Genomic DNA, 24,312 nt, shown 5'->3' with positions numbered 1-24,312 from the left:
CAGGAGCAGCTGGAGGAGGTCCAAGCCTGGAAGAAAGGTACAGGGCGTTGGAGATCCAGTTGGCGCTGCAAACGGCGAGGCTTGAGGAGAGGAGGGCTCAGGATGCAGAAAAGGGAAAGGAGAAAACCACCCCGCTCGCCAGAAAGGTGCCAGGATTGGTGCAGAAATTCGGGGGGGATCCCAGGAACTATCATGCCTTTAGAACAGAGATGCAATACGCTCTAAACTTGCAGTTTGATGACTTCCCCGATGAGGAATCGCGAGTGGCGTATGTGATTGGCCATCTCGAATCCGGGGCGAAAGATTGGGTTAGACCCCTGATGGCAGCGAATAATGAGATCTTAAAGGACACGAGGAAGTTTTTTCGTGCCATGGACCTGATGTTTTCCAGCGATATTGAGCAGGGGGTGGTGCGAAGGCAGTTAATGGCTTGCCAGCAAGGAAGCAGATCTGTCCGTGAGTACTGGACTGAATTTACCATGTTGATTCACAAATTGGGGTGGGACCTATCGGCGGAGCCCATCCAAATGCTTTTCGAAGAGGGGCTTTCTTCAACCGTCAAAGATGAGCTTTCCCGGGGCCCCAGGGCGGAGTCTATGGACCAGTTAACCAAATCTGCGCTGGCCATAGGAGCGCGCCAGGAGGCGAGGGCTATGGAAAAGCGGGAAGGGAAAGGAGACCGTTGGAGGGAGTTCCGCATTCCAGACATTCCAGAGCCACCTTTCCCGTCGGCAGAGCCGATGGAAGTTGGAACAGCGCGGGCGCGCGCAGTTTCAAATCCCAGTGAAGGGCGGAAAAAGGAGGGAAAGAGCGCCAAGAGATGTTATCTCTGCCAACAGCCAGGGCACTTTGCCAGAGTTTGCCCACAAAGAAAGGAATGGCAAGGGATGGCAGGAGCTGTTGGGGGAAAGGAAGAGGAAGGCAAGGAGCAAGTAAAAGCCAACGCCTGGCTGCCACCGTTGGGGCACAGCAGCCAGGCCAAAGAGCAATGAAAGTGCCCATGCCAGAACCCCCCAGACCCGCTTTAGTGATAGAGGTGTTACTAGAACTGCCAAACGGACACCCACTAAAGGTCAAGGCGCTTTTGGATTCAGGCAGCTCCTGTAATTTCATGAGTAAGGAGTTTGCAGCTGAGCACCAGATACAGACTATCCCTTTAAGTAACCCCTTGCAGGTGACTACGATTGACGGCAGAGAGCTGTTGGGGGGAGAAGTTAGCCAACAGACTGTCCCCATGATAATGAGAGTGGCAAGGCACACCGAACAGATAGCGTTTAATGTGGCCATCCTGGGAGGAGCGCCCATCATTTTGGGGATGAGCTGGCTGGCGCTACACGATCCGCTAGTGGGCTGGCATCAGAGGGTGGTCTCCTTTGGGTCAGCGCATTGCCTAGAACACTGCAAGGAGGGGAAGGTTTCGGGAGGAGACAGAGTCACCCTAGCGGGGATGGAAGTGATGGACAAAGGGAAGGTGCCCCCGCAATACGCAGATCTGAGCAACGTATTCAGCGAAAGGGAAGCAGACAAACTGCCACCGCATAGACCCTTTGACTGTCAAATCAACCTACTCCCAGGGGCCCAACTCCCAGTAGGCAAGCTGTACGCCATGTCAGACAGGGAGATGCAGGAGCTGAGGGAGTTCATTGACAAAAACTTGAAGCGAGGTTTCATCAGAGAGTCCCGAGCGGTGGGGGGCAGCCCAGTGTTCTTTGTGGACAAAAAGAACACAGACAAACCGAGACTGGTGTGTGACTTCAGGGCCCTCAATGCAGTGTCGGAGCCCCTGGCTTTCCCTATGCCCCGAATTGATGACATTTTGACCAGAGTAAGGAAGGGAAAGATTTTTACAAAACTGGACCTGCGTGGGGCGTACAATCTGATACGCATAAGGAAGGGAGATGAATGGAAGACCACCATGTTTACCCCGTTGGGAGCCTTTGAATACCTCGTTATGCCCTTCGGTCTACAAGGGGGCTCCGCGTGTTTTCAAGCTTTTATAAACCACGTTCTGGGACCTTTGCTCTACAAGAATTGTGTGGCCTTTTTAGACGACGTGTTGGTGTATTCGGAAAATGAGGAACAGCATGTGAGGGACGTTCGAGAAGTGTTGGGCAGGCTGCAAGCCAACCAGCTGTGGGTGAAACTGGAGAAGTGCCAGTTTCATACCAAGGAGGTGGAATTCCTGGGGTACCGCTTGTCAGACAAGGGATTGGCCATGGATCCAGGCAAGGTCCAAGCGGTACTGGAATGGAAGACACCGAAGACCAAGAAGGACGTGCAAAGATTCTTGGGATTTGGGAACTTTTATCGGAAGTTCATCAAGAACTTTGCCCACTTGACGGCGCCCATCACCGACTGTCTCAGCAGCAAGAAGAAATTTGTTTGGACGGCAGAGGCGGATCGAGCCTTTGAAGAACTGAAAAGGGCTTTCGCCTCGGAAGAACAACTTCTGCATGTGGATTTACGAAAACCCATGAGAGTGGAAACAGATGCATCCGACCGTGCGGTAGGGGCGGTCCTTCTTCAACCGGGGAGGAGTGCGTCGGAGTGGAGACCGTGTGCCTTCTTCTCGCGGAAGCTGAATAAGTCCGAGAGGAATTACACGGTGTATGACAGGGAACTACTTGCCATTCACGAAGCGTTCCGGAGGTGGAGACATTTATTAATTGGGGCACAACACAAGGTGCAAGTGTGCACCGACCACAAAAATTTAGAGTATTGGAGAACAGCTTGAGTGCTCAACCAACGACAAGTGAGATGGGCACAGGAATTCTCCAAATTTAACTTTGAGATTTGTTATGTGCCAGGCCCAGAAAACGTCAGGGCGGACGCGCTCTCACGCAAACCAGAATATTGGGAAGGGGAGGGGGTGATCGAAGAGAGACATGTCATCCCGGAGGACCGCTGGGTGTGTGGGGCGGCGATGGTGGGGCAACGAGAACTGGTGGAGGAAACGGAAAATGATGAATATGCCCAGGATAAGCTCAGAGGTCTCAGGGGGGAGGGCGAGAGCCCCGGAGGTTTTGAGGAAAGAAATGGGGCATTGTATTACAAAGGGGCACTGTATATACCCGAAGGTGAACTGAGGGGGAGAGTACTCAAGCAGTTGCATGATAGCCCCACGGCGGGACATTTTGGGCAACACAAGACCATGTGGTTGGTTACCAGGGAATTTTGGTGGCCTAAGGTGAGGGAAGATGTAAGGGAGTATGTAAGAGGGTGTGACCAATGTCAGCGAGCCAAAGGGGAAAGAAGGGCGCCGGCAGGGTTATTAGAACCTTTACCCACACCAGAACGGCCTTGGGAAGCGATATCAATAGATTTTATGACGGATCTGCCAAGGTCCAAGGGGAAAACAGCCATCATGGTAGTAGTAGACCTGTTAACTAAGATGTGCCACTTTGTAGCATGCTCACATGCAGTCACAGCGGAAGAAACGGCGAAGTTGTTTGTGGAACATATCTTTAGGTTGCACGGGGCTCCCTCGAGGGTGATCTCAGATCGAGGCAAACAATTTACTTCCAGGTTCTGGAGGAAGCTCATGAGCTTGTTACACGTGGAAGTCAATTTTTCAACTGCCCGGCACCCTGAAACCAACGGGCAGGCGGAAAGGGCAAATGGCATTCTTCAACAATATCTTAGGTGTTATGTCAATGACAGAGAGAACGATTGGGTCGAAAAGTTGGCGTTGGCAGAATTTGCCTACAATAATGCGGAGAATGTGTCCACAGGGATGAGTCCCTTTTTGGCTAATTACGGGTGTCACCCCAGGGCATTTCCAGGGGAAGGAGGGGAGAGATGGAGCGTCCCAGCGGCTGAACATTTTGTAGAAGAGATGGAAGCCATCCATCAGCAGCTCCAGCTCAACTTAGAAAGGGCTAAGGCACAATATAAGAAGCAGGCAGACAAGAACAGAAGGGAAGGTGAAACCATAAGGGTGGGGGATCAAGTGTGGTTGTCAACCCAAGGGTTGCCGTTCAAAGGGGGTTGTAAGAAACTGAGGCCCAGAAGATTGGGACCCTTTGAGGTGATTCAGCAGGTCAACCCGGTAGCTTTCAAACTCCGATTACCCAATCACATGAAATTGCACCCAGTGTTCCACAGGTCGTTACTGTCACCATACAGGGGAGGAGGTGAAGGGGAGCACGTCAGGGGACCAGCCTTGGAAGAGAGGGAACGCCGCAACCATGTAGCGGAAATCCTCGATTCCAGGTGGAAGGGAAATCAGGTGGAGTATTTAGTGGCGTGGGAAGGGGAACCGGAGTCAGAAAACACCTGGGTAAGTGCGCAGGAAGTCAATGACGAGGTTTTAACAGAAACGTTCCATCAAAGGTTCCCGAGGAAACCTCAGCCGATAGCAAGGTTTAGGAGGGAGTATTTCGGCACCACCGATGAGGAAGAGGAAATGGAAGGGTTCGCGGAGTCGGAGTTGGAAGAGGGAGTGGACTCTGATGACGAAGAGTACCTAGAGAGTAGGAACAGCAACAAGTGGAAGGAAGTGTTCGCGACGTCGGAAGATGAGGGAGGTTCTTTCAAGGGTTTTACCTCCTCACCGCCAGTAGGAGAGGAGACGGGAGGGGGTGAAGGGGGCCCTGGAGGGGAGGTGGATGTCAGGGAACTGACATCTAAAGCGCCGGAGGCGCAAAGGCTCACTGAGGGTGAGAGAGCAGTAGCAGCGGAAGAGGGAACCAGTAGAGGGCGAGCAAGAACTCCAAGGGAAAGTGAGTCGGAGGGATGGCTCAGAGACGCTTCAAGCGAAACCAGTGGGGAGGTCTCAGGACCTCCTATAGGGACACCCACACCTCGACGGAAACTGTCACGCCGAGAGGCCAGACGACGTGTTTCCGTTAAGGAGCTTTTATGTTGGAAACGTTTCCGAAAGCAGCCACTTTCGGATTCTACTAGTGATTGACGCAGCCATGCTGGAGGGGCCCCGTCACAGGCAGAGGTTTGAAAGCCGGATCAAACTCTGAGGGACTTGCATTTTACGCACAAGCAGCTCATCGTCCCATCACAAATATCTATTATTAAAACACTGAAACGAAACAAAAACACCACCTAAAATCAATAAATAGCAATATAAAAAACCCCCACAGAAAAGTACATAAATGCAAACGAAATTGAAAATCTGAGGGTATAAAACTGTGTTGTTTTTAACCTGCTGTTTTTGGTTCACAATTTAACTGCTGTTTTTCCACCTGTTTTTTATTTTCATTCAGAAATAAATCCAATCAACAACTCTGGCTGTCCATTTGAAACAAAGGGACTGCTTCCTCTCTGAAGGAAGGCTTTTAGAGTTGTCAGTGTTTGGCACTGCTTGGATCTCGGGTCTCCTCAGAGGAGGAGCAAGGGGTGCTTGGATCCTTGGCAGATTTCCACACTGCCAGTGACCCTGAAAGACCAACTGATTCCACCAGATATCCTTGTTTATGGACTGCATTAGTGAAAATAACATATATACATTCTAACAAATAACAAAATGCATTATATTTGGGGGGGGGATTACTCGCAAATTGGTGTGTATTTGTCAAAGCTGCAGGCCAAAATGTTTTTATTAGGAGGAATACAAACTTAAATGCTGACAAATTTTCATGAAATTAAAAAAACAACGAATTGCTTTGGAAATGTGGGGAACTATATTTAAGATTGAACAAATAAGAAGATGGGAGTACCGAAATGGACAGGTTCGTCCATCCCTACTTGGGAGGAGAGGGAAGCACGCGCAAGCACTGCTTGGATCAGTGCCTGGCTGGGAGCTAGGAAGGGTTAGGGCTTCCAGCCCCTAGAAAAATTCCCAATCTGAGCTGCTCCATCGCTGAAGCAGCAGCTCTCACATAAAATCCAGCCTTCTTGATTTGAGGAAACAGTGGCTCTCTGATAACATATAATCTGCTTTAGGCTTCTCCAAAGCTGTCACTGTCTCTCTACTTTAGAAAGCTTTACGAAGTGATGATAACTGTCTGAGCAAATGTTCACACCAGGCGGTGGCACCTTGGCCAAGAGCTAAAAGGCAGGGCTGTGTTGATGAGGACAATGTTTTGCTGACTTCTTAAAGACATTGAGTGGCCAACCCGTTTCCAAGAGAGTGTTGGCTTTTTGTTGTTTAATAAGTCTCTCACTGGTTTGTGGTTGGTGGTGTTCCTGCAGAAGCAAAAGGAGATGAAAAGGAAATGTTGTTTGCAAGCATGTAGCATGCAACCTGTGATAAACGAATGCTGCGGGGCAGAGCAAAATGGCAGCCTGCATTGAGTCACCCATTGTTTCCCTAGGGTATGAAGGGATGGAAATGTGTGACGTGACATCATCGCATTGTGCATTTCCTATCCTCTGCTCTACATCATTGGCTGGTGAATGAGCACACTTGAGTGTAATGATATGGTAACATCAGACTTTCCATGCCCAGTTGCGCCCAAAGGGTTTTATTTCGCTGTAACATCAAGTGTTTGTTACCCGATCTTCAGATGCCTAATGATGGTAGAGTTTGTCGTCGCTTTTCAAGTGCAAAGTCACCTCCACCTTAAGTGCTGCTTATTCCCTTTGCATTGTGCTTTTATTATGGAATAGGAATCCTCTTAAAAAATCTGGATCCCCGTCTGGTTCTAGCAGGTGTTTGGCAGCCAAGGCTGTGGAGCCTGTGTGCGCAGCTTATGGATGAGAATTTCAGACCCTGAGGCCAATTTTAAACCCACGTATATGAAAAGCATGTTACGATGTCGGTTCAAATTAGATCACTGTTGAGGTAGGCTGGGGGGCAGGGGGAGAGTGGGGAAGAAAGGCTCTGAATGAAATTGAATACAAATAATCGCAGTAACACAACATTCAATAATTTAAATTAAAAGGAAATTCTGAGTCATCGTTCCCTTTCTACCAGACTTTCACTGTAAATAAAGGCTAGAGAGATAATAATCTCTTTTAGGAAATTTGAGATCTGCCAATGCATAGCACTATGTAAGAGTGATGTAGTCTTGTTAACCAAACTACAGGTTTGGAAAAACTGTTGAATTATCTCTCCTTGGGGGGAAGGTGTATGCATTTTTATTAAGTCAATGGTTCCTTTAAATGAACTGGCTGGGTCCTGTACAACAGTAACTGAGCATGGCTTTACTGAAGTATTTGTGAGTGTGTGAGAGCATGAAGATGTGGAGGGTAAAGGTAAAGGGACCCCTGACCATTAGGTCCAGTCGTGACCGACTCTGGTGTTGCGGTTCTCATCTCATTTTATTGGCTGAGGAAGCCGGCGTACAGCTTCCGGGTCATGTGGCCAGCATGACTAAACCGCTTCTGGCGAACCAGAGCAGTGCACAGAAACGTTGTTTACCTTCCTGCCGGAGTGGTACCTATTTATGTACTTGCACTTCGACGTTCTTTCGAACTGCTAGGTGAGCAGGAGCTGGGACCGAGCAACGGGAGCTCACCCCGTTGCGGGGATTCGAACCGCCGACCTTCTGATCAGCAAACCCTAGGCTCTGTGATTTAACCCATAGCGCCACTCGCGTCCCTGTTGGTGTACCCCCTTTTTGTGCATAGGGTTTCCCTCAAAAAATGATTACGACAGGCAGTGCTACCAGTCGGGCTGAACCTCCTAACACACTCTAGGCTGCATGCAACATTTCTGAGCTCAATTGCCAGGGACACCTCCCTTTAGCTAAGCTCTAGTGCAAAATGAACAAGAGAGAACAGCTTAGGACTTACTCCCCGAAAGCCCACAGGACACAGAACTTAACAAAACAGTGTGAACTGTCTTTGGAAAACACGGAGATAGCTTAACACCCAGCAGCGCAACACGAGGGAAAGGTTTTTGGGAGAAAATCATTTTTATACCAATGAAGCCAAATGTTGAAGTGTATAGAGAATTTTATTAGGCGAAAAGAAAGAAAGAAAAGGGAAAGGCAGCAAAACCTCTCTCACACACTCCCTCCCCCAAAAGCCTTGCAACTAAAATAAATAGTCAATCTAACTTCGCATGGTAATTGCTTGCTTAGTATTGGGTTTCAGAGCATGCACAAAGTTAATTTCAGAGAGGATTATCTGAGAAAGGGAGCTTCCTTGGACTCCTGATAAGATGTTTTTGGGGTATAGTTTTGGTAATCTGAGGCCAGTAAAAGCTAGTTCGTTTTTGGAGACTCGTGGTATTTTGCCACAATCAGTACATAGCGCTCCATGTTTGATGTAGTAATTTCTGTGGTCAGTTGGAGATTTACTTGTACAGTGGTACCTTGGGTTACATACGCTTTAGGTTACATACGCTTCAGGTTACAGACTCCGCTAACCCAGAAATATTACCTCGGGTTAAGAACTTTGCTTCAGGATGAGAACAGAAATCGTGCTCTGGCGGCGCAGCGGCAGCAGGAGGCCCCATTAGCTAAAGTGGTGCTTCAGGTTAAGAACAGTTTCAGGTTAAGAACAGACCTCTGGAACGAATTAAGTACTTAACCCGAGGTACCACTGTAGGCTGTTTCTACCTTCTTAATGACTCTGAACTTACATGTTAAAAGGACTTACCAGTTTTGACTAGCTGAGGTATTGTAAAAAGAAAAAGAAAAAAAAGAGTAACCTCAGAATGGTTGTGAGAGGGATGTAATTCAGCAAATACATTTCAGAAGCATTCATTCAGTTTTAGGGTATGGATTCTAAAGGATATATTCTTTTCGATTACTCCACCTTCCCTCCCCAACGAGACTCTGAGACTTTAAGAAACCATCTCAGAGCTGGACTGAGTGACTTCTGCAATAGCGTGCTGATTCTGAGGGGTCTTGGTTTATAAGCAGCAATTTGCCAATTATTAGGTTACTGTATAAATAATATAAAGGTGGGTTTCTGTTTTTAGAAGGGCTGAACATATGGTGCTGGGAAGACTTCAGTTACCTATGTCTCTGTCTCACTGAGATTTGGGGGGAAAACGTGCACTAATGAAATGGCACTTTCTCTCGCATTTCCAGATGTTGCAGGAACCATTTCCTCCTTTGTGCTGTAACGTTGACCAAAGCAATCCACTGACAGGCAAAAATATTTCTTAGAGGCGTAATCTACTTAGACAAAAAGAAATATTGCGGCTTACAGCAACTTGACAGTGCAAGTGTGCCCAAAATAAACAGTGGTCACAAGTAAACAAAAGACAGTGAGAGTGGACTAGAGTAGTTTGGGTTAGCAAACTAGAAGTGATATACTTACTTTCCCCTCATACTATTTTTCAACAAAAAGCAACCTTGCAGGCTGTGATGGATAGTGGGGAGAGTTGCTGACAGGCGGGTGGGGAATAGCTGGTTACCGTATTTTTTGCTCTATAAGACTCACTTTTTCCCTCCTAAAAAGTAAGGGGAAATGTGTGTGCGTCTTATGGAGCGAATGCAGGCTGCGCAGCTATCCCGGAAGCCAGAACAGCAAGAGGGACCGCTGCTTTCGCTGGCAGTGATCCCTCTTGTTGTTCTGGCTTCTGAGATTCAGAATATTTTTTTTCTTGTTTTCCTCCTCCAAAAACTAGGTGCGTCTTGTGGTCTGGTGCATCTTATAAAGCGAAAAATACGGTATGCCTTTGCCTTCCGGCCATTCCTCCCCTCCTTCAAAATCACCTCACCTAAAAAAAGGATATTGTAGAGTTGGAAAGGTTCAGAAAAGAATAACCAATCAAGGGGATGGAGAAATTACTTGGTGACGAAAGGTTACAGCAGAGTGGTCCAACCTGAACCAAAGGGCCACATGTGGCCCCTGAAGCCTTTTTGGGAGGCCTTCTGCAACATTTGACGCTCCCGCAGCCCTCGCGCTGCCTTCCCAAAGCTGGGAAAGTGAGGCGGTGGGCTTTGGGAAGGAGACGTGAGGGCTCTGACGGGATCCTAGAGTCTTTCCATCTCCTTTCCAAAGCATAGTCAATGCTTTTCCAGCTGTGGGAAGGTGTTTGGAGGGCTCCAGGACCCTGCCAGAGCCTTGCGACTCCTTCCCAAAGCCCACCGCCTCGCTTAGCTGAATTTGGGAAGGCAGTGGGGGCTGGGGAAGGCATCAAATGTTGGTCTCGTTCCCCTGCCCCCTGCGCAACAAGGCAGAGTGCGCCTTGGGTTCCATGTTGAAGTACTCTTGCTATAGCTTTCAACCTTCCCTTTTTTTGTGGGACATTCCCTTATTCCAGCGCTGTTTCCCGCTGCTTCCCACTGCTATCCTGGATTGTTAGATATCCCGTAGACTGTCCCCAGGACAGGTGAGGCTGCTGATCTCTTATTTTCAAATCTGAAAGTCAACAGGTATGACTCTTGCGGCCCACTTTGTATGAAAGGTTGGACCGCCTGGGTTACAGTACCATCCTTTTATTGCACATTCACAGTGATTTGTGCTCATGATGCTATTGGGACAGTCACACTTGATCCCACTTCAGTACTACCATACTTTCCCGTGTATAACACGCCCCCCCATGTATAAGACGCCCCCTATTTTTGGGAATTAAAAATTAAGAAAATGGGGGGAGATTGCCTGCAATTGTTGAGCTTTATTTGCGGAGGATTCACCAGAGTTGTTCAGCCATTTTTAGGGGGGGGTTGCCGAAAATCATTCACCCGCCTCGCCAACACTAACACTCACATGCATCCCTACAGCCTCCTAACGTCTGTCCCCTTGCCGGCAGAAGCAGCCTATTGCCTGCCCAGCTGCCGCTACAACACCTAATCAATACCACCCATGGCCGAAAACACCAATAACACGCTGTAGACCATCTGTGGCTCGCGGCATCAACCAATCCCACGTCGCCCCTCGGCACTACCCATATAGCATAACAACACCCACGGTTTTCAACATAATTTTTCAGTAAAAAACCCTAGTCTTATACACAAAAAATTATGGTATTTACACCTGCCAAAGGTTGGGGGTGGTCACACTGTTACTTTTCCAATCAGTGACTTCCTGTAACTTTTCATACCAAAAATATTCCGGTTTGGTTTTTGTCCCTGACTGTGCACGTACAGCCCCTCTGGACAGCACTAATGTAGAAGAAAAATAAGAAGAGTTTGGATTTGATATCCCACTTTATCACTACCCGAAGGAGTCTCAAAGCGGCTAACAATCTCCTTTTCCTTCCTCCCCCACAACAAATACTCTGTGAGATGAGTGGGGCTGAGAGACTTAGGAGAAGTGTGACTGGCCCAAGGTCACCCAGTAGCTGCATGTGGAGGAGCGGAGACACGAACCCGATTCCCCAGATTACGAGTCCACCGAACAAACTCAAGCAGGATTTGGGAAGTGGGTAGAGCAGGGGCCCTACTTCTGTACTATAGCATGCACTAGAGTTGTATTGTCTCCTCCTGTCAACAAGGCATGTGCCATACAGGTGCTCAAGGCGGAATACATAACTCTTCTCTTTTGATTTTCTCAAAAACCCTGTGAGGTAGATTCTGCTGACTGGCCCAAGGTCTCCCATTGAGCTTCATAGCTGAGTGGGGATTTCAACCCAGGTCTCCCAGGTCCTAATCTGACACCGCGCTAACAGCTGTACCACATTAGACATCCTACCCAAGGAAGGATAATTGGAACAAACCACCTGCCTGCTTTGAGACCCTTTCTTCCTAGATCAAGGTGGAATTACGGTGTGTCAGGGGAGCAAATGTGTGTCTGAAGAAGCTGGGAGTCTGTGACCCTAATAGATGTTATTATTGATTTTTCTCCCGGAAGAGGAGTATCAGGCAACTGAGCTCAGATGACTGAGGAATAAGCGTTCAATTTGAATCACATTAATAAAGAGGATTTGACCCTGCCTAACATAGTGTTTAGAAACAGCACACGTGGAGGTCAGGAAAGAATTGGAGGGAATACACAAGGCATATTTCTTTTGGAAATGTGAATTGGAGATGGGGTTAAGGTAGATTTCGAAAACCAAACAGTATTTTGGCTAAGCACTGTTCCCTAGCATTTAGCACAGATTTTTAAATCTTTTAGTCAGGCTGTATCTGGAGAGCACAATCATTTGCTGATAAATATCCAAGAAGCTTAATCATTGGGATAATTTTCTTTTAAAGCAGAGGAGGGGGGGAAAGCCGTAAGAGTTCAGATTTATTTGATCTGCAGTCTGCAGCGTAGCATCTTGCCAAAGCAAATGTGTTTATATTTAATCAGGAGAATTTGTGGGGTGGTGGTGGGGAGAACTGGTTTTTATAAGAGCCTGGGACAATGACAGCTTCATATTTTTTTGGAAACCAAGTAAGCTGGACTCTCTTCCTTTCTTTTATGTTGCTGGCTTAAGTCAATTCCTTAAAAAAAAAACACCAAAGAAAGAGAGCATTACCTCTTTAAGAGGCAATTAGTAAGTGAATGTATATGAATTAGGGACCTGTTTACTCAAGCTGTTGTGCCAGGGAGAGCTATATGGGACTTTAAAATAATAATAAGTATAATAAAACTTATTTCCTGCTCTTTTAGTAAAAGTATACAGGGAGTTGTGCAGCATAATCACAGAGCTGTATAATACAATCAATTAAAAGTACATTTTCCCCTACAAACAATAGCAAATATCATGTAATGTGGCCAACAGTTAACGGGTTCGAGTTCATAAGTTTATTGTACTAGCCATAGGCCATGGCAAACTTTTATTAGGCAATGATGTTAATAAAATAAAGTACATTTCCTCCTAAAAGCACTAGCAAATATTATATAATATAACCAACAGTTAAAAACTTCATAAGTTTATTGTTCTAGCCAAAGGCTGTGACAAACTTGTATTAGACAACAATATTAATAAAATAGTGTAGGACATCCATCCATAATAAAAAAACCATAATATAAAAAATACTTTTCCAAATTCCCGAGTGTTTTTCTACTGTGCATCTCTGACAGCTCCAATTCTAATATTATTTTGTCTTTTTAAAATTCAGTTTGCCAGCATCAAACTCAAATTCAGCTTGATTTCAGATTAAACCTCTGAATCACCATAGCAATTTGTAGTGATTTTAGCTAACTCCCTTTTCCTGTTTCTCTCCCCCCCCCCCCCCCGCCTGTGCATAGAGTACCTTTTGGTGTGTTACGAAGCTTTTATTGTCACTTAAAAGAAAGAGAACCATTTCTCCCAGGGTGTTTTCTAAGCTATAAGTGGTGCTCATCTACGCACCATTTATACCTAGGACTGTGTTCACTAAAAATCATAATATTGGATTTAGAGTGATTTATAGATAGGCTTCCCTGTTTACAGTTTATGCTGAACACTTCCAAGAGAATTTTGAGGCTCCATCAGGAAAGAGAGAGGAGCACTAAATCATCTGCATACATCAATTTTGAGATTTTTTCCTAATTACAGTGGTACCTAGGTACTCGTAAACGGCTTGGCTCCCGAACAAGTTGGCTCCCGAATGCCGCAAACCCGAAAGTAAGTGTTCCGGTTTGTGAATGTTTTTTGGAAGCCGAACATCCGACATAGCTTCTGCGGCTTCCACGGCTTCCAATTGGGTGCAGGAAGCTCCTGCAGCCAATCGGAAGCCGCGCCTTGGTTTTCAAATGGTTTTGGGAGTTGAACGGACTCCCAGAACAGATTAAGTTTGAGAACCAAGGTACCACTGTACTTGAGAGGGGGAGTCTGCAGTGGTTAAATACAGCTCCAAAACATTGCAGTGGTAACTCGGGTTACAAACTCTGCTAACCTGGAAGTAGTACCTCAGGTTGTGAACTTTGCCCCAGGATGAGAACAGAAATTGTGCGGTAGTGGTGGTGGGGCAGCGGCGGGAGGTCCCATTAACGAAAGCGTGCCTCAGGTTAAGAATGGTTTCAGGTTAAGAACGGACCTCCAGACCAAATTAAGTTCGTAACCCGAGGTACCACTGTACAGTGGACGCTCGGGTTGCGAACGTGATCCGTGTGGGAAGGATGTTCGCAACCCACAGCACCGTGTGTGCGCATGCGCGGGTTGTGATTCAGCGTTTCTGCGCATGTGCAAATTGCAATTTAGCGCTTCTGCACATGCGCGACCGCTGAAACCTGGAAGTAACCAGTTCTGGTACTTCCGGGTTTCGGCGCATCCTTAACCCAAAAAACCGCAACCTGCAGCATCTGTAACCCAAGGTATGACTGTAATATAAAAATTTTTAAAGAGTGAGAGCCAGAATGCAAACCTGCTTTACTCCTTGTGACGTTTTAAAAACATTAGTCATACCACCATTTAAATCTATTCTGACGCTCATTTCTGTATTGTGATGATTTGCTGGAAGAGCTCAAGATTTGCTCATAAAAAGTTAGTGTGAGCTTGTCAGTTGATTACAATACAGTGTCTCTTGACTATCGCTTCTCAATCTGTGAGATCATTTCAGTCTTTTCATACCCTGTATATCTCTACACAGTCTATCATATTTGGTTTTTGGTGTGTGTTCTGTTAAAGGACATGGGGGTCACTGATGTTGAAAGTGGTCATTTTCGGTTCGTTCTAACACTTCAAAGGTGTTCACAAAAGAAAGCAATGAAGGAGAGGGTATATAATGTGATGGATGGCGTTTCCATGTTTGTTCAGTTGAGCATATGACCCTTAGATATGTCCACAGGACTCCCATGAAGGATATAGAAATTACGCTGGAATACAAATTCCAACAATTTCAGGCCCTGTGCATTATATTTCTTGTCCCAAGACCAATGTGCGGTTGGGAAAAAATCTCCCAAGCCTAAAGGTAGCCAGAGACTTTGTGAGAGCTAAGAGTAAAAACATGTTACACATTAAACTGGCACAATAAAACCTAGGTGTGATACATAAAAAAGCCTGTTGAAATCAAAGTGTTTTCTGAATTTCTGACCAGAGAGGCACCAAAAGGGAGCCTGACAGATTTCAATTGGGAGAGGATCCCTTGAACTTGTCTCACCTCCCATTCATCTCCACAGTAACACTAATTCTAGCATCATTCATCACTCCCTCACTCCATAACTCTTTTCCCTCCCACCTGCTATTTAACTTTTTTCATTTGTCTCTGGATAACATTTCCAGAATTCATGTCAAGCCGGAACTAACACTTACTTGTTGGACTCAATCGTACTTGTGCTTTGTGTAACAGCTGTGCTTCCTGAAGATGCACTGAGATTGCGTTTCTCATAGGAAGCATTCAACGTAAACAACACACTCGCTTTCTTAAGCGCCCACGTACACACATCATCAGGGAACCAGAGCTACACCATGGCTCCTAAAGCTCTGTCTGGTTATCCACAGATGGTATGTTTTGCAGTTGCTTTCCACGGGTCTCAGGCGTTTCTCTGTATCGATGCATGCCATCAATATGCTCGAAAGAGCTCTGTTCTAGATGGATCCAAGTGAACAGGTCAGAGCTGTTGTAGAATTGTGGGGAAGAGATGACATTATGGACCAGGGATCCATTTTTTGAATCTTGCCTGGGGTGACTTCAGTCAAGGCACAGCCTTATCAGTATCCACAATATCCACTATCCCTTTGATAGCAAATTCAGGTGGTATCACCTGTCAATAAAATATACTTGGTGGAGACCACCACTGTGTTTCTTTGCGTCAGTGTCCCAGGCATTCCTCCTGATTGGCTGGAGGTGAATCCATCCCAGCGAGATGGACAGTGGGCAGCTTCCAGGGAAGGCAGGTGATTTTACAGTAACTTATTTTGGGAATGACTGAATGTTCCCACAAAGCCATTCATATCAGAATTACGTAACCCAGCAGAGCCTATCCTGAGTCGGTGTGTTTTGAGTTTGCATGAACAACTTTAATTATTGTTCTGGTAGCTATTGACTCCTAAACCTGAAGGAGCGACTCCACTGCCATCGATCCAACACCTAGGGCAGGGGTCAGCAACCTTTTTCAGCTATGGGCCGGTCCACCGTCTCTCAGACCATGTGGGTGGCCGGACTATATTTTGAAAAAAATAATGAACGAATTCCTATGCCGCACAAATAACCCAGAGATGCATTTTAAATAAAAGCCCACATTCTACTCATGTAAAAACACCAGGCAGGTCCCCCAAATAACTCAGAGTTGCATTTTAAATAAAAGGACACATTCTACTCATGTAAAAACATGCTGATTCCCAGACCGTCCATGGGCCGAATTTAGAAGGCGATTGGGCCAGATCCGATCCCCGACCCCTAGGTTGCCTACCCCTGACCTAGGGCCTTCTGGCTATTCCCACACTGTGAGAAGTGAGGTTACAGGGAAGCAGGCAGAGGGCCTTCTCGGTAGTGGCGCCCACCCTGTGGAACACCCATTCATGTTGAGATGAGTAATTATATAACATTCAGAAAACATCTGGAGGCAGCTCTGTATAGCAAAGCTTTTAAAGGTTTAATGTTTTGCTATATTTTTATATATGCTGGAAGCCGCCCAAAGTAGCTGGGGCAACCCAATCAGATGGGCAGGGTACAGATAATAAATTATTATTATTATTACCCAAGTGAGCCATAAGCAGACGTTGTGTTTGCAGATATAAAATCTTAACTAGTGGGTTCCTAACTGTGTTAACAATTGAATTTTTACTTTACCGGCTTAAAGATGCAGTTTGTGTCTGTGGCGAGTTTATTCATGGTCCTCTTTAGATTGAAAGACAAGTATAAACCAGTGGGGGTCTTAAGTGAAGGGGCTCCTTCTGAATATATTTGCCAAATGAAAAGCCCGGCTGAAGGGGGTCCCTAATGACCTCAACTGAAATTCGGAAACTGAAAGCCGCTTAACTTGACATATCTATTGGCCCATTAGCCATTGATTTTAGTGGGATTAAGACTTCAATTCTAAAGCCCACAGTACTCAGTCCACTCAATCAGGAAAAGACCCACTGGCCAATGTCTGCAAAACTGTTTGTACAAGAGATTTCAGGAATGCGATTCAACCATCATCAGGGCCTCCGTTTTTTAAGTGGCTTAATTGTTCATAATTTAATTATTAGATGATGTGAGAGTTGCATTCTTACTCCCGCAGGCCTAAATGGAATTATGCTGAAATAATTGTTGGAATGCCATTTTAAATGGCTCGGGGAGCCATGTTTCAAACGAAGAAAGTGACAGCTTTTGGGAAGCTGAATTATTGTTTGGCTTGGTAGTCTTATTAAAGCTGTGGTGCTTTTAATTATTATGGTTATGCAGGATGTGTAGCAGTCTCAGCTGGAAGTGATTCAGATACATCAAGGGGGTCACCAGTGGGCACAACTGGAATTCTGAGAAAGTGCTGTGGGGGCAGCAATCACAAAATGGCTGCCATAACAGTGTGGCATAACATAAAAACCTGTGACAGGCATTATCTTAAGACTCTTAAAATGGGCCATTTTAAATATTTAGCGGTATGAATATTTAGCATTCTTGGTCTGAAGGCAAGAACCAGCAATGGGAGGGGATTGTTCAATTCACCACTCAACACATGTAGACCAGGTTTCCTCAAACTTGGCCCTCCAGATGTTTTGAGACTACAGTTCCCATCATCCCTGACCACTGGTCCTGCTAGCTAGGGATCATGGGAGTTGTAGGCCAAAAAACATCTGGAGGTCTGAGGTTGAGGAAGCCTGATGTAGACTCTCTGCTAGCCTGCTACTGGCTCTGACCTCAGCTGTGAAGGAAGATGCCAACTTGCTGCCTTCCAGATGTTTTGGCTCACATCTCCCTTCAGCCCCCAGACAGCATGCCCATCTGGATTGTACATGGCTGTTTAAGGATGCTGTGTTGTCTTTGCTGGCACGGCTGCAAATTTCAACTTGGTTGTTGTAGCACTGTGGAGCAGCCACAAGGCAACAGAGATCTTCTTTTGTTTTTGTCGTTGTACCACTTGGAAGAGTAAGGAGGGATTTGTCACAAATCTTGGTTTGGGAAACAGTAAGCATAATGCTAAAATATGTGTACTGCTTTTATGAAATGTATTGTATTCAGTCTTGTAGGCTCAAACTGGTGGAACTCCCAACTGAGATGAGACAGGCACCCTCCTTGCTGAACTCCAGCCTTTGTGGGAGAGGCACTCCTTTAAGTATTTGGGTACTGAGCCATTTAGTCTCCATTATGGTGCTGGAGGAGACTCTTGAGAGTCCCATGGACTGCAAGAAGATCAAACGTATCCATTCTGAAGGAAATCAGCCCTGAGTGCTCACTGGAAGGACAGATCCTGAAGCTGAGGCTCCAATACTTTGGCCACCTCATGAGAAGAGAAGACTCCCTGGAAAAGACCCTGATGTTGGGAAAGATGGAGGGCACAAGGAGAAGGGGACGACAGAGGACAAGATGGTTGGAAAGTGTTCTCGAAGCTACCAGCATGAATTTGACCAAACTGCGGGAGGCAGTGGAAGACAGAAGTGCCTGGAGTGCTCTGGTCCATGGGGTCACGAAGAGTCAGACACGACTAAACGACTAAACAACAAAAAACAAGAGCCAGTGTGGTGTAGTGGTTAAGAGCGGTAGTCTTCTAATCTGGGGAACCGGGTTCGCATCTCCGCTCCTCCACATGCAGCTGCTGGGTGACCTTGGGCTAGTCACACTTCTTTGAAGTCTCTCAGCCCCGCATTATACAAGCCCATTGAGTTGTCCAGCTCAACAGTGCAAATAGCCCCCTCCTGCTGTTGTACCTAGGAACTGGTGGAGCTGTCAGTTTCCTTTTCTCTCTGTTTCTCATGTTCCCTGTTTTAAGTTTTGGTTCGCATATTATTTTGGAAAGTGTGAATTAGGTAATTTTGCCCTTCATTGCAAATTGAATATTGAATTTCTGAATAAAGTTTCTCCTATTGGAGGTTGCCGCCCACACACTTCAGCTGCGCTTCCTGCTAGTGTGGTGGCTCCTCTGTAAAACAGCTCTAAACAGCTTGTAGCAGAGTTTCTTCCTGGCGCAGACGACGAGGCTACGAGACTTGTGCAAAATACTCAGTCAATAATTACTTTATTTCTTGGCTGGTTCACAAGCATTTTAGTTGCGACTATATACAAAACTGGGATGTGGGTGGTGCTGAGGTCTAAACAACTGAGCCAGGGCTTGCTGATCCGAAGGTCGGCAGTTTGAATCCCCGCAACGGGGTGAACTCCAGTTGCTCGGTCCCAGCTCCTGCCATCCTAGCAGTTCGAAAGCATGCCATAAAGTGCAAGTAGATAAATAGGTACCACTCCGGCAGGAAGGTAAATGGTGTTTCTGTGCGCTGCTCTGGTTTCACTAGAAATGGTTTAGTCATGCTAGACACATGACCCGGAAGCTGTACGCCGGCTCCCTCAGCTTATAAAGTGAGATGAGCGCCGCAACCCCAGAGCCGTCCGCGACTGGACTTAACGGTCAGGGGTCCTTTACCTTTATATACAAAACTATTTACATACACCTTTCCACCACAGTATAAACTCACAGCGTGTGGATACTCTTTCCTCATGCAGGCAAGTGCAACCTGCAACTTCGTCTTTTTATTTTCATCCCCAGCTGTAACCAACCAGCCTAGATTGTCACTCCTATTAAAGAAAAATTCTTTAAAGCTACAAGCACCTTTTTCTGTTTCTTTGCAGAATGACTTCCTAACATCTCCTCCATCCCTAGTTGTACCCTAGCAGCTGGTATTCAGAGACATACTCTGTGAATAAGAGCTGAAAAAGCAATGCATACAAGCTTTGTAAAGGGGTGGGAGTGGGGAACTGAGTGGATAGTGGTTTGTTTTAAGACTACCTAAATGTCCAAGAAAATATTAGTCCTGGGAAACCTTCTGGCTCACTTTCTTGACTGCTCTTTACCACCAGCTCTCCCAAATCTTACTATTCTTTCTATTCTCATTATATCTGCTGGCCTGCTTGCTGCCTTTCATAATAACAGCTGGTGATAAGGCACGACAGCTTCCTGCAACAACCTTGTGGTAGAATTCTTGAAATGTGAAAACGGACTTCTGTGCAGTGGTTATATTTGTCCCCTGGGGCAGGAAGCGTGCTGTGGCAATCTATCAGACACCCCTCCCAAAGGCATTTCAAATGTAAAGAATCCATCAAGTCATCCTCTCTTTTGGTGGTATCTGACTGGACTTGCAATTCATGTTAAATCTGACAAACTTGTGCTTGCAAGTGAATGAGAAAGTGGCTGTCTCTTTAAAGTATTGCTCAGGCTTATGTAATTCTGAGATGCGTAGTTTTGTGTTTTATCCCCTGCAGAAACTTAATGCTTCCTCTACCAGGACCTACTTAGTTTCCATATTTCTCACCACCCCACTCATGATTTGTTCCTGATCAGGGTGGATAAAAATCAATGACTTTTTAAAAAAATCAAATAATGAAAAGAGGGTTTTTAAAAAAATTATATTGGATTTTAAAAAAATTAAATTGGATTTTTAAACTAAAATGCCTTTGGAGCAAAAAATCTTTCTAAAGATAGTTTGTTTTTTAAAAAAAAGTAAGTTACATTATAGTTCAAAGGCTATTCATCAGGAAATAAGAATTTGTTTAAAGTTTTTCATGTGTGCTAAAACTCAGTCTAAGTTTTTTTTTAAAATTGTTTAACCACATCAGTTAACAAACATGGATATATATGTTATAATGTTATTGTTTTGGTTAAATAAATTGTTTAAATTGTTATTAAGGAAATGATTGTTTTTCTCCTTCCAATAAAGTACAGCAAAAAAGTTGTCCAAATATCAACAGTTAACTTATTAAACCCCACTATAATTTCATAATTATCTATCTATGTATTTCTAATAGTATAACCAAATCAGTAATTTTTTATATAAATGTAAAAACTACTCCGAAAATTTATTATTCCAAAAATTAAACCTTCATCTGGTTGTAAATTTTAAGATCATACCAGCAAGAACGAGTCTTTCTGTAAAAAAAAAAAATGATTTAAATCAAGTCTTACTGACTAGTGATTTAAACCGATTCACTTTGAATCAAATCCACCCTGTTACTGATACTTCAGGCCTTACCTTGGAGTTGCCAGAATTTCTTACCTGATATAAAAATGGTTTAATAGTGGCACTTAAAAGAATCATGAAGCTTTTGTTCTATGTGTTGTTCATTTCTGGTATTCAGTCTGGTGAACCAAGAGCCATGATTAGATGTGTCTGTTGAAATGAATCATCTCGGAACATGTGTGTAATAACTATGGGTTGCAATCTAGTGTCAACTCTGCGTTACAAAGATGCCTGCAAACATGACATGAAGGCTGACAACATCAACCATGTGGAAAACCCTTGCAGACAACCACAGTGCCTGGAGGCAGATTGGCCATGTAATCCATAGTAGTGACCATAGGACAAATGGCCATTGGGAGGGACGCAGAGAGAAGATGGTGCATCTGTGGCAACACCACCAGACACCTTCATGTGCCCCAGCTGTAACAAAATACGCCTCCCCCATACAGTGGACGCTTGGGTTACGAACGTGATCCGTGCGGGATGCACGTTTGCAACCCACAGTTTTTGCAACCCGCATTTCCATTTGCGCGGGTTGTGATTCAGCGCTTCTGCACATGCGTGACCGCCAAAACCCGGAAGTAACCCATTCCGGTACTTCCGGGTTTCAGCGGTCCGCAACCCGAAAAAATGCACCTGAAGCATCTGTAACCTGAGATATGACTGTATTGGTCTCTACAGCCACAGCAGGCGCTGCAAATGCCCAGCAGTTTGACTTCATCCCCAATGGCACCCTCTTCCACTGTTTCCTGAAGCAGATGCATGCATGCAGTTTTGCTGGCACCACAATACTTCTGTTTCCTACCCTATGACCCAACTCCCCCCAAATCTGCTCCAGAGGGGTGCCCCTAATGCTTCGGAGTTGATTTTTAGGGCACATAGGAGAGGCAGGGACAGTAGAGAGAGAGGGAGGGGAAGCTTCATTGCTCACATAGAAGTTTGCTGAGCCAGTGGATCTGCAACATTACCTGATCCTGCAATAGGTGTTGGAATCACTTTGTTTGTTAACAGTACCAATGGAGCACCTCCTGTTGCTTTGAAGTTACTAATCTCAAAAGCGTTAGGAAAAAAATGACCAGGGAAAATGTCATTAATACTGGCAGGAAGGATGCTTTGGCCACAGCCAGAGGGCTGAGGGCTGCTGGGCTATATGTGAGTCAAAGAGTTACAGAGTTTTTGTATTGCACCTTGTCAGCTGCTTTAAGATTCATTTGATTGAAAAGCTGGGCATAAAACTTGCAAGAGGTCAGGGGTCAAACCTTTGCATGCAGAACCTATTCTCTGCCACTAAGCTACAGTTTCTCCCTGTAAGTGTCAGGCAAACCAAAAACACTGGTTTGGTGGAGAGAGAGGCGTTGCCCTCCTAAGTTTTTTTAAAAACCTATAGAAAACTAGATCTGAACAATCAAGGCTGTTTGGTTTAGCCCTGACGGGAAGAGAGTGTTACGCCAGAGGGTTACTGGGGAAAAGTAGAAAAATCTGGGAGGGGAGGATTACTGGAAGGGTAAAGAAAGGGCTGGGTGGTAGGTTCTGTGGAATAATTCTCTTTCCAAGCAGAATGGTGCTTCATAGCAGAAGATCAAACACGAGAAGAGTAATGTTGAGGGGTACATTATGCGCACAGAGAGCTCACTGAGCTCATTTATAAAAACAGCCAGGTAATAGCCTGGTTTAAGGTGAGGCCTTTGATGAAGGCTGTGTGTGCCTGTGTTTTTCTGTGTGTGCTTTGCCCACGTAAGAGGAGAAATTCACACCTCTTTCCGAATTCTTAACTTTTTAAAAGAAGTCTCTCAATTTCAGCTTTTCTCAGTTTCCTTTCCAGTCTTTAAGGTTGGTTCACCCAGTTGTGAATCCTTCCCTTTGAAAATCCATATATGCGTATTTTCCTTGAAAATCCATATGCATTTTCCTGCACAATAGCTATCTTTGTGCACAATTTTCTTGATTATAAGCATTTTTACAAGCAATTTCCCTCTCATATATTGCATTTCTGTATGTTGTTTTCACTAATATGCACGTTGGTTTTGCGTTGTATGTTTGGAGAGTCGCATCACTAGGTGGGGGGAATGTGTGGGTTTGAAAGGAGAGCTGTGTTTCAGTTTGCATCTTGATCTAGGAAGGGCAAATCTGCATAAAAATATGAGCTGAATCACCTTCTCCCCATCTTCTAACTGTGCCACCATCTTGCCCATTTATTTGTTGGCTTGGCAAGTCTTAGCATTTCCTGTTTTTGGCACTGTCTTCTGTTCACCTTTTGTCTCTCTCTCCACCCCCAACCTCCCCCCCCCAAACAAATGTTCGAAGCACTACATACCAATGCTGCCTCTGTGGTTTTCTGGAGAGAACAAAGGCGGCGGGAGCCAAGTATGGCCTGGATCCATTTGTGTCTTGAACTGGTTGACTCTGGGCATGTTGTCAGGTGCCCTTGTACTTCCGCAAACCAAAGTAAGAATTGGGCAAAACAGAAGGAACTCTTGAGAACCTAAGGCTAGATCTAAACAGCTTTCCTGGGAAAATTGCCATATCCTAATTAGTTTATGTGGCAACTTTTTTTCCAAATCTTATGTTGGATTAAGGCTGTGCCCAGACAGCAGTTTCACTCATTTATTTATTTGTCTCATTTTTTACTGACCTCACTCTTGGAGAAACCCTGGAGTACTCCACAGATAACTGCGGTCCACTAGGTCAAATGAAGGGACGCGGGTGGCGCCGTGGGTTAAAACACAGAGCCTAGGACTTGCCGATCAGAACGTTGGTGGTTCGAATCCCCGCGACGGGGTGAGCTCCCATTGCTCGGTCCCTGCTCCTGCCAACCTAGCAGTTCGAAAGCACATAAAAGTGCAAGTAGATAAATACGGTAGGTACCGCTCCGGTGGGAAGGTAAATGGCGTTTCCGTGCGCTGTTCTGGTTGGCCAGAAGCGGCTTAGTCATGCTGGCCACATGACCTGGAAGCTGTATGCCGGCTTCCTCGGCCAATAAAGCGAGATGTGTGCCACAACCCCAGAGTCGGCCACGACTGGACCTAATGGTCAGGGGTCCCTTTACCTTTACCTTTACATCAAATGAGGCATTGCCCCACCCACTTCAGTCTCCTTGCAGCCAACCTTCGCCTCCCTCTCTCCTTTCTTACAGCCAGTTCAGAAAGTAGCACAGCCTTCCAGCTTCCTCCCCTTTAGTCTCAGTGTTGACCCCTTGCAGAATTCAGCTGGGGGGAGCAGGGGCCAAAATTAGAAATACAGTGGTACCTCAGGTTACATACGCTTCAGGTTACAGACTCTGCTAACCCAGAAATATTACCTCAGGTTAAGAACTTTGCTTCAGGATGAGAACAGAAATTGTGCTCCGGCGGTGCAGCGGTAGTGGGAGGCCCCATTAGCTAAAGTGGTGCTTCAGGTTAAGAACAGTTTCAGGTTAAGAATGGACCTCCAGAATGAATTAGGTTCTTAACCTGAGGTACCACTGTAGTTGGCTCTGGTTCCACCTACTTGTCGTCCTGCCTTTCTGTCTTGCCAGTTCC

The 24,312-nt window shown here is 45.6% G+C and overlaps 1 protein-coding gene across 2 annotated transcripts in view; it reads left to right on the top strand.

The window, feature by feature from the left end:
- ADAMTSL3 (ADAMTS like 3) overlaps window positions 1-24,312 on the top strand; it is a 280,064-nt gene that overhangs the window by 26,144 nt on the left and 229,608 nt on the right. The gene's annotated exons all lie outside the window — the stretch shown is intronic.

This window comes from Podarcis melisellensis, assembly GCF_964234715.1.
Source record: "Podarcis melisellensis genome assembly, chromosome: 14".
NCBI classification, from domain to species: domain Eukaryota; kingdom Metazoa; phylum Chordata; class Lepidosauria; order Squamata; family Lacertidae; genus Podarcis; species Podarcis melisellensis.
Note: the sequence above shows the minus strand (reverse complement) of the source record. Positions and strands in the feature narration are given on the sequence as shown.